Genomic DNA, 11,793 nt, shown 5'->3' on the forward strand with positions numbered 1-11,793 from the left:
TAATTCTTTTATTGAAACCCATGCAATTAAATTTCATTGTTTGTAGGGCTGGGGAATGACAATGACGCATGTGACTTTCTGTGTGCTCTCCATGAAAGGTTTGGTGATAGCTTCACTGGCACTCTGCAGGACAAAACGGGAAACGTGCCATGCTAAGGTGATATGGTCCCTGTCACTTCTTCTCTCTGTACACCACGGGTTCTAAAGGCGTAAGTATGGATGTACCCAGTCGTGCTCACAGTCACGGAAGTGTGCAGTAATTTCATTTGCAAGGAGTCTCTGGAGTCACTTGGTCTAATGCCCTTTTCAAGCCAGGTCCAGGTCCAAGGTCCAAAGATACATGGGGTTGCTCAGTCTATTTTTGAGTATCTCCAATGATGTGGAGCTTAGTGTCCTCCCATAGTGCATTCTGACTTCTTAGGGCGACCAGTCAGCCCTTGAGGAAGACTAGAGTCCTATTTATTTCATGTAATCCTAATAGCTTTTGGCTGAAGCCACACAAAATGGCTAAGCATGTGTCTACCCCTATTACACAGTTCAGAAACTGCTTAAAATCTGGCCAAAAGCCGATGACACATCTGACATACTCAAGATGAGAGTACATAATGTGCTTGTTAGTTTTTCACATCTCAGTCATGATTACAGCTGTGATAGATGCCTCCACCACAAAGTGAGCAATCACCAGTGAACCATATGCTACTCATGTGGCCAATTTCCAGAGAGTGGCGCTCACCATTTGTGCACGCTTCCTGAAGGATGTGCGGGGATGCTGCAAAAGCAGAAGCAGCTCATCTCCTAGGATTATTAGCAGTAAAGTCTGCTGTGCTTGAGCTTATTTTAGCCAACGGAGCACAACACAACTGACTTAGAAATGCACTGATGTGGAGGAACACAGGATGAGCTGTGGGATTTGGTATGACAGGGACTAGACTTTAATAGCAATACAGATGGCAGTCTGATATTTCCCTTATAATTATGGGTATTTTGACATAGACGATATCTTACTCCATAAGAGACCTGAATGGGTTAAAAATTAATCTATTTTCTATGCTATGCACAACCCATGCCTGCATTCATGTCAGAACCCAAACTTACCGTGTTTAATATTCAAGTTCATTTTCAAATTCTTGCCCATTAACATAATATATGCCATTTTGCAAGCCTGGTCAGAGAAATCTGTAACTAAATAATTTTCAAGTTTCCTTCATATCCAATGCATTATATGCAGTGTGAAATTATTTCCCCACTCTGTCCTTCATAGAAGAGGAGAAGAGCAATACACAATATACAAGATGTTGCTGTAAAATGTATTGCAGGCTTCAAAAGTTACTATATGTGCAGTACAAGCATAATAACTAATCCTAAATGACCATTTAATTGTATATTTTAAGTTATACTTGATATGCCATTACAAGGTAAACATTCAAAACTTGCAAGAGAAGAAATATATGAATGTTAAAATCATTTTTATAAAACCCTTCTTTCTTTCTTTCTTTCTTTCTTTCTTATGGCACTGCAGTATAACGCTTCTTAGTCCAAATCCTCTTGTGAGTATACCTACTGTATGTCAAAATTTTGAGAAGCACAAACATAAAAGAAGCTAAGAATTTAGGCCATGCCTAATTCATAAGTATTTTTTGTTTACACAAAAATTTCTAATAAAAATTTAATGAGAAAATCAAAGATGGAGAGTCTGAGAAATTCGTGCAACAAAACTGGGAGTCACCCAATCACGTATGTGGTGGATTAGAAACTCTAAACTCAGAAGGATTTATAAAGAGTTCACCAGGTTCAAAAAACCCTTTCCAGCGTAAGCAGTCACTGGTCCAAGCGGACCCACCTGTGTATGGAAACTGAGCAAAAAAAACCCACCTGTTTTTATTGAATTAGCTTTTACATCTCAGGACACCCTAAACCAAAAATTCAAGGTAGATAATGTGATGTTATGGTATGCAAGTGCATAAAAATAAACCAATCTCATACTCTAAATATAAGTCTCCAGGCTTTAAAGTTATACCTATTTATACCAATACTGGTTTTGCACCCCCGTTGAACTTCTGAGATCAGAAACAGAATTCTATATACAAGAAATACAAAATCCACTACTGAAAAGAAAGTAGTAATAAAGTGTTACTTACTAAAGCCAGAAAGAATTTACACTTAAATCAACAGAGATTAAGAATTTAGATTTCTGAATATTCTGTTTTAAAACATGGTAAAGTATATTTGCTTACCAGCTCACCAGATATTTTTTTTTTTTTACAGGATTCAAATGAACTCAAGATACTACAGTGAGATTACAATAAATATATCGTAGGTATTTTTTTATCACATTGGCATGGGGATAACCACAGCAGACTTACATTCAGTGTATGTTATTTCAGATATACACATTATTGAACTCAGATACAGTGTACAGACAAATATTATTAAATTCTAGTAATAATAATAATATGCACACTCAGTATATATTCAAACTAAAATATAGTCCCAGATCAAGATGCTGGCACATACTTAGACTCCAGATTAATTTAAAAAAATCAGTAATTCCACTGTACTGTTAACACAGGTCTTCAAATGTAAAAATATGTAGTACAATTTACTTTAGTAGAGCTAATCACAATGGTAAGCCTTCACAAGATCAGTCTCTAAAATTCTTTAAATACATTAAGCCATTTGTCCCCACTGAGCATTAAATCTCTTGTCAGTTGAGTATTTTTTAATGAATATACTTTTGAGTTTTGTCATCATTTGAATGACTCAATTAACAGAAAGTCACCTCCCCCACTTTTACATATAAGTAAATTCCAAAGATGTCCAGAGAAATAATCTTGCCAGATCTTTCTAAAAAGTTCTCAAGTTTGGAATAAGTGCAAGAATTTTGAAAGAAATTTATTTTCTTCAGAAAAAGTGAGTATACTTCACAATTTTCACAAAAAAAAAAAAAAATCAAAAAAGTTAGTTCTGGTGGTAGTTGAAGTAATTTTTACTCTGTATATTATTCTTAAAAAGCTTATTCCCAAAATACAGAAATTAAAATTTAAGATACGTGTCAATTAGTGACACGATATTTTGCATTTTCTTTTTGGACAACTTTTGTCTCTAAAAATTGATGTTATCTAAAGAAAAAATCAGTTCAGAAGTATTTTGAAATGCTTTTTGCAAGCCTGCCTTGCAGTTCTCATCTTGCATCAGTCCTATACTATTTCAGCAACTGAGTTATTTCCAATTTTTTCCTAAAAAATTAAATAAAAAGAAGGACAGTCTGATACTTTTCAGTATCTATGTGAAATGTTCAGTGCCTGTTGCCTTACAACTTTATCAAAAGTGAATTCTTTCATAAATTTCTCCTGTTTTAATTTCTAGTAGTGTTCATCCATCTCTGGATGCATAAGTTCTCAAGCCTAAGTGCTGCAAATATTTCTCACCTAATGCAATTAAATGATAACCGGGACCAGCTTTTCAGAATCCTGCGCAGCCATACCACACGCACCATCACTCAATAGCAAAACTTCCCTTATTACCACTTCCCTTATATGATGACAAACTCGTAGGAATCCTGTATAGAGGGCTACCATTTATTGCAAGGATAGTGGTGACAAAGGCAGGAATTTTTCTGAAAAACTAGTGCAGGCACAGGTCTTTCCTTCCAGGCTAGAGATCTTCCACAAGGAAGTGTCCCTCTATAGACCTGTTTAAAGTACCTTGGAGAAGCTGAATGCCCTCCATGACTCCAGGCAATGCTCTGGCCAGTGGGGCATCATGAGAGAGGGAGATGGTGGTGGGGTGTGGGCACGCAATTTGTGAAACATCTTTGCAGAAGATGTAGGCTAGATATGCTCAAGACTATCAAGGATGAAAGATCATATCTTTTAGATACTACAAGCTGAAGTATAATGTGGTCTCATGGTTTGGATCAAAAAAAAACCAAGCAAATATCAAGGACAGAACTGTCACAATACAATAATTGTTTTCAGAGGGTTAAGGAGAATGCTGAATTCCCAGATCTGCAAGACACAGACAGTAATGCTTTCTAAAAGTACAAAATGAACTCCTATCTCAAGAGGCATGACTGACCTGAGGCTGGCTCCTATCATTTGCTCAGCTCTAGGAGAATGATCCTTTATCTGACTTTCACATGACAGTCCTTCCAAAAAAGTTACAATACAGAATGCAGAAAGACAACCATTTTACCCAAGTTATTTTTGCTAACTTGTTGGTTTTAAATAAATAAAGGTAACATGAAGAGTATAAATAGCCTATTGAATAAGGTTTTTCTTTTTGCAGATAGGGGAGAAATGAAGGGAATTTTAAGCACTGCTTAAGAAATAAGACTTCACAGAAATAGAAGAGCCAAATCCTGTTTGCTTTGCTGAAGTGAGCTCTCCCACTGACAATGGAACTACTTATGGATGAAATGTTTTTACTCTGCAAGGAAAAGACACAAAGTCTAAGCACCAAATATGCTCCTCTCTACTCTTCAGAACGAGGGCTAGTGAACCTCCATGCAAGGGCAGAATTCAGTCTGCATGAAAGGGAACTGACAGATGGTGCTGGATCCCCAGCCTTGCAAAGCCCTTCACAACTTTTGTGGGTCAAGATCCATGAAGGAAGGCGATAAAACTAGAAACACACAAGGAACAATAAAATAATATAAAATAAAATAAAAGCTTTGAAAGACTTCTCTTCACCGTTAAAGGGGCACTCGAAATAATTTTGGTTTAAGGTTTCTACCATTAATCAAATTCTGTTAGATCAATAATATTGTTCTCAAGTAGGTAAAATCTTGCTTAATGAAAAAAAAAAATCACTTAGAATTTTGAATTTTGAATAGAGCATGATTACTTTTTATTAGACTGTAGGATCACTGGCCCGTTTTTAGAGTGGATAGTTAAAAGAAGGTTATTAAATCTGTATTTGTGCACTTTAGGCACGTGGGCTGGGTTTGCAAGGTGCTGTCATTGTTTTGAATTCAGCAGGAAGTTCAAGCAGACCTAGGTAATTACCTGGTCTAATGACTGTTTGCAGATATTTTGCTTATGTGGAAAATGTTGGGCGCTTTTCTGCTTGCACAACAGAGGTATTAACAATCTTTTAGAGTCTCAAAGTGTACCAAGATTTCACCCTTAACAAAGGTCCAGTGGTACGAACAAAAAAAAACCCAAAAACAATTAAACACACACCCCCCCCCCCCAACTTCATTAAAGTGTTTTCCAGTACTGCAATGTTGTCTTCCTGGATGAATTTAAAAAAAACATAATCCGTAATGTTTAGGAATTAAATTATTTTAAAGTCTTCATGCAGGAAAGAAAAGACACTTTTTCTAGCTGCCATCCATGACAGTATTTCATGCCGACACCACTGGAAACATTATTTAGGGACACTACTTTTTTGTTGAACACCTGACTTTATAATCCTACATTTCAAGATTTTCAAGTCTTTGAAACTGAATGTTAAAGAACAGAAGGAGTTCTCCACAATGAAATTGCCCACTGTACAGCCTCAGCCATCCCCTGACAAATTGAAAAACGTTTGCTTTTTCCTTGTGATTTCTGCTTGAGGCCACCCGGCTCAGAAGTTTTATTTTCAGGAATGTCACATCAGATCAGTCTTCAGCTAGCTGTTGAAGGACATTTTGATACTTTAATCTATTAAGATGATCCTTATACTTAAGAGGTTTTTAAAATTTATTTATATTTTCCTTACTATCATTACGATCTTTGAATGTTATTAGTCCATATTTAATCTCCCAGGGAGGAGCAAGGCTACAAAGACATGGTTCATTACAAACACAGGTGGCATCTATTTCAAACTTTTTAAGTACAATGCAAATGTATTGTTTCTTTGTCAATACTGAACTTCTGGAGTAATATTCTGTTCATTTTTGACAATTTTTGAATTATTGGAGAAAGTACAAAGAAATTCCTAAGGACTTAAACCAAAAGCAATGAAGGTGTCAAATCTCAATTTATATACTTTCATATATTTTTAAGATTTAATGTATAGAGCTATACCTCATCTTTGGAGAAATGTACATTGAAATGTTTCTGCTTGATATTTAGACACAGCTGAATGTATATATCTACACATCAATATATGGATATGGTATGCACAGAACACATATGTATTATTACTGAATATTATATAGAAAAAAGGAGATGTTAATTTTGCCAGTGCACCAAAAAAAGGCTCTGGAGTATAGAACAGAACATGGCTGTGTCTACTTGCAATGGATCCAACTTTTTTATATGACTTTAAGGGTACACATGAAGGGACAATAGAGGGAGTAGGGAGGTTGACATGGTTCTCCTGAAGGACTGCTGGAGTTTAGCATATTTCCTGTATTCTATTAAATATAACCATAAAGTTAGAATGGAAGAAAATACATTATGCAATCTTTATAATAAATAATTGAACTTAATTTAATTTATTTTATTTTGGATCTCTTGACATTTCCCAAATTATCTTTACTCACATTCTCCAAAGATATGCTAAGCCATACTGTCAGCCAAAGCCCAGTTTAAACAAACAGACATGGTTTCATTTCATTCATTTTTGGAATATTTTCATGTAGTATTGGCATTTAATATGTTTCAGCATTTTCAGATCCATTCAGAGCTAATTTACCAACTCAGATTCTAAAGAAAAATTAGGGTCCGCAAGCGCACTTTGAGGCCAAAAATGCTGTTCTCAGGAACCTATGTTAACCAAAACTGCTGTGTTTCAGAGCACTCTGGAATTAACACAATTCATGTTCAGGCAGCCTTTCCAAGTGTCTTCTCCAGATAATTCAGCTAAACTGTCAGATTTTTAAAAAGTATTTCAGAGTTGGTACAGAATGAGATCATTGTTAGAAGCCTCTCTAATATACATGTGCATTCATATGCATTTTTCCCCAAGGTGATTCACACAGCTGGCTGTGGAATACATTTAGTAGACTCTTATACATAGCGCTGTCTTTCTGTCATAATCTTTCTTTTCATAGGACAATTTGTGGGACTCCATGATATGCAGCTAGCAGTGCCTGTACTCAAATGAAGTGATACTGAATTTCTATTATGCATGTGCCTTGGAAACCTAGCAGCTCGCCATAAAGATTTTATTCACACAGCAGATTTGTTGTTACTTAGATAGTTTCAGACAATTTTAGATTTGAATGGACATGGCAGGATCTGACAGCATAAAAAGAAATACCAAGAGAAAGAAGCATGTAGAACCAAATGATATATGATGCAACCTGGAGCGCAACAAAGCAAGCAGGATGTTGAGGTACTCTTGTAAACAACTATCTTTCAATGAATTCAGGTTTCTTTTTCATAACGCTTTTAAAATATTCAGTATGCATTACATAGGGAATAGATAGATGCATAGATAGATACATAGACACACGCGCGCTTGTACACAGATGCCACGCTTGTCAAAATCCTTTCTTGTCTTGTAATCTTTCTGGGATCACTTTTAAAAATTTGTGTCTAAGCTGCAAACATAGAAAATGCAAATCTACATATCAACCAAAAGCACACACACAATTTACACTTCCCCCAAAGTTTCCTTTTGCAGTTGCACCTGCAACTGGATGTACAGTTTTGTACATGTGTTACAGGAGGAAGTAGTGTGCTATTTTTAATGCAGACATAGACTCTTTATTTCTCACCACATTTAATTTTTCATTTTCCAGCACCAAGGGAGGAAATGTTTATATATATATGAAGCTGAAATCCTGCTCATTGATGCAGATGATGAGAGAGAGAGGAGACTATGTCAAGGAAGCCTTCTCCTTCTACATAAAAAAAAAAAAGGGGGGCAGAACAGCAGTGGCTGAAAATTTGCTGCATACGAGAAGAGAGAAAAAAAAAAAAAAAAAAAAAAAAAGGATTCTTTGTTTAGGGGAAGTTGCACTTACTTGTTTCTGTGGATGGAAACAGCAGTGTTAGGATTTCTCCATACAGTCAATCTTTCATTCTGGATGTAAGAGAAAAAAAAGGACAGGATTTAATATATGTGGCTTAATCAAACCACAATTTTATTAATACAAATCACCTGGGAACAATCCATCAGCAACTACTACATAACTTTTTTTATATATTCATTGAAATGTAATGTTCTGCCTCAGATTCCCCACCTATTTGTAACTTCATAACTCATGTCATCCTTCTTATGGTGATTAAGCAGTGAGGGAAAGGGGCTCATCTCCTCACTTGCACCAGGCAGCAGGACCTCCAGGTCCTTCTCTTACCCTACTTTGATGACATATTTTCTTATTTTTTTTCGGTGCTTATTTAAGAATAAATTGGAAATTTTGCCTATTAAATACAATAATTGTTGGTTGGAATCAGTAATTAGCTTGTTTATACTTTGTTTCACACACCCCTTTTGACTAGGATGAGAGACCAATAAGGCATCTCACAGAAGAAGTTGTCCCACTTTTCTACTCAGGAACACTTCATGCCTTTGTGTGTGGGGAGAGAAAAGCAGGAATCTCAGTCACTGTAGAGAAGTAAACCATTGTATGTAATTTTACGCAGATGTGGCCTCGATCAAACATTAGAGATCTATGTGAGAAAAAATAACTATAACAAGGAACCCAATCCTTCTTAGAAATTACATCTGTGGGGGAAGGACCAAGAGAAAATGAAAGAAAGTCAAACAGAAAGAAAAGGTAAATATAAAGCAGGGGAAAACATCTCTTCTTTTATTTCCCCAGCCTCACCCCCAACCCAACAGGAAGGTGTTATCTGCTCTCCATGAGTTCATACCTCTGTTTAAGGGAAAACATCACTAGCAACTGGACCATTTTCTACTCCTTCTTGCAATTCTAAATAAGAACCCCATTCCCTGCAAATCTTCCCTCCAAATATTTTAGAAGAGCATGAGTCAAACTAGAGTACACAAAAACCAAAACACATATGCTGATGTTTGATTAAAGTGATGTGGTTACCTACAGCATCAGGGTGATGGAAATGACAACCTTAAATGGCCTTTCCAGTACTTTGTTCTTCTGCTTGGATAAGATTCGATGCTTCAGATAAAATTAACACAGTAAAGAAATGCTTTCATATATGTTTGCTTACTTACATGCAGAAATATGCTATATAATTCATGGATAACCATGAACATAAAGACAAGGCTTCAGCTTTAAATATGCATCTGGGACATTACCTTAAAGTAAATTTTATTAGCCTTTATTTGTGTTAGCCATGGACATTACTGCAAGTGCATTTTTGAATGAGTAACCTCAAATATCTTCTTATAGGGCATGCTGCAGAATGCTTAAGTATATTTATAAAAGCTTCATGCAATCTTCTTTCTGATTTAAACAGAAGATCTTCAAGAGTGAAGAGCAGGCCCTTTGGTAGGGGTTGCAAAGACATCTGTATCTATGAAATCGGCATTCTTCCCATTCTGCCTTTTCTTTCTCCAGGTTTATAATCTATCTCTCAAATGAACAAAAATATTCTTTGATATTTCATTCTCTGGAAAAATGTATTGACTTGATAGCAGGAGTGCTATTGCACTGAAGAAATCTGGGGAATACTTTGACAGCAGGTAATCAAAATCATCCTCCAATTGTTTCATCCTGATTATTAAAGGGAATCCAACCTCCAAAGTCAGGCCTCCAAGCCCTTGCCCTTCTAGTTGTGCATCTGAGAAGAAATTATGGTAATCTTAAAATCCTATTGATGCTGAAAGGCATTTCATCAACTGCAAAAATTAAGAGTGAGATGCAGAGGATGTTTTTCTATTTAGAGGAACCCCTGCTTATATGAATAGGCTTCATGTGGTGACTCTTTTGAAGCTGAGGACTTCAAAGCAGATCACTGACTTCCAGTGGGATAATCACTTAATGCAAGAGTGGGAAGATGGAATTATTACCATGCAGTCAAGCTAGATTTATCCCTCCTCCCCTCCTTTAGGGAAAAAAAAAAAAAAAAAAAAAGAGAGAGGGGAAAAAGGGAACAAGTGAAGCTTTGGCTTTTCTGTCCCCACAGTTTGAAAGTGAGGGTGGTATGTTGTTAAGAGTACTAATCCCACATCAGGCATCAGCTGAAAAGTAGAGCGGGCAAATAAACAACAAACAAAAAATCAAGGATATACAAGTAATATGAGTAGCTTCAATTGGTTTATAAGAATATATTTTTTTTAATTTTCACTACAAAAAGCTTTATATTGTACATACTGCAAGTCACCTTTGTAAATAAGATCAGTTCAGTGTGCCAATATACTTTTTTAATGAACAAATAAAATGTCATTTGGAACGGTCGTTTACAGATATTTATGCACGCAGATGGAGTCATGGCCAAGAGAGAAAACTGCTGAATAGGTAACAAGCATCTTCGGCTCTTAGAAAGTTGAAGTAATTCATTAGGGAGTTTAATTTTCTACATTTAAATGTGGTATTGTGTAGGGTTTCTAGCCCTGCTGACCTGAGTTTGAACCAGCAACACCTTTGTCTCTCAGCGATTAGAAGTATACAAGTTAAGTGGAGGAATTTTGGAGCCTTAGTCTTATGGAACAGAGGTTATTCACATGAGAGAAAATCAGGCTGTTACCACCATCCCTAATGTGTAGTACTTCTGTATCTCTTAAGTAACATTTATGATGATGGAAAGAAGAAAGTAAAAGCAAACTTTTTCTTTCTTTTTCCTGTTCTTTATTTTTAAAAGCGGGGAGGAAGCATGAAAGCCCAGTGATCTGATCTCACCTCACTCTAAGATTTCGTTTACTGGATACAACTGAAATTAACCATGCAGCTGATGTTACATGTCTGGTTGTTAAAAGTGCGGTGTGTGCTTGACGAATCTTCGTTGAGATGCACCAAGAATCCAAAAAAGCATGTATGTATGTGCGTATGTGTGGCTGGACTGACAACAGGACTCCAACCCAAATGTCACTGACACACATATACGCGCACAGCCCTACAAGCTAAGCATGTCAAGGACAAGATTCCCAAGAACAAACATTATTTATACACTAAATGTGTATATTATGAGTGTACCAACTGCAGAGGTAAAATTCCATAACCATCAACTCAGCGATGGCTCACAAGGTTTTACGTCATTGCATAGACAGGCAGATTTATTTTTGAAATTGTTCGGAATGAGAAAGGAAAATCTTAGGGCTTTTTTTCAAATAGTTGTATGCCACTATTCTTCATCCTGTGTACACATCTGATGCTAATAAAATACCCAAAACTGGGAGTTAATACAGGGTCAGTATTTCAGAAAATTAGCCATTTTCTAAGTGCTCTGGTATGGATTTAAGGGGCAAAACACTTTTGAAAATTTGAGTTTAAGTGCCCAAATCCTACAGAAATTCCTTTCTTAACGTTCTCCTTACTGGCAAATAGGGACCTCAAACTATGTAAATTATTAATTATTAATCAATAAATATTATTTAATACCTTCTTTGCAACTTTCTCAAACAGCTGTATAACTTTCAGAAGGGCTTTAGAACATTATTTCACAAAATATTTCACCCTTCCTTCAACTAACATTCCTACACCATAATGACTATGTTCTTTTATGTCACATATGGCACAACACGTTGAAAATGGCATTTATTATCCTCTCTTCATGCTGACTCCCACCAAAACATGTTTGCAACCCCTTTTTCTAGTGGCTGTGTCCCAGGTGCAGGAAATTCCTTTCCCCCCAGCTATTCCCTATATACTTTTTTCAGGTAAAAGCATTTGCACACCTATGACAAAGATTAGGAACCATCCTCGACCTTGACAGTAGCTGTGTGCCAAATAGTCTAGACTTGCGATCACAGATTTTTCAATTAAAAACAATT

The sequence above is a fragment of the Falco cherrug genome, chromosome Z, assembly GCF_023634085.1.
Source record: "Falco cherrug isolate bFalChe1 chromosome Z, bFalChe1.pri, whole genome shotgun sequence".
NCBI classification, from domain to species: Eukaryota; Metazoa; Chordata; class Aves; order Falconiformes; family Falconidae; genus Falco; species Falco cherrug.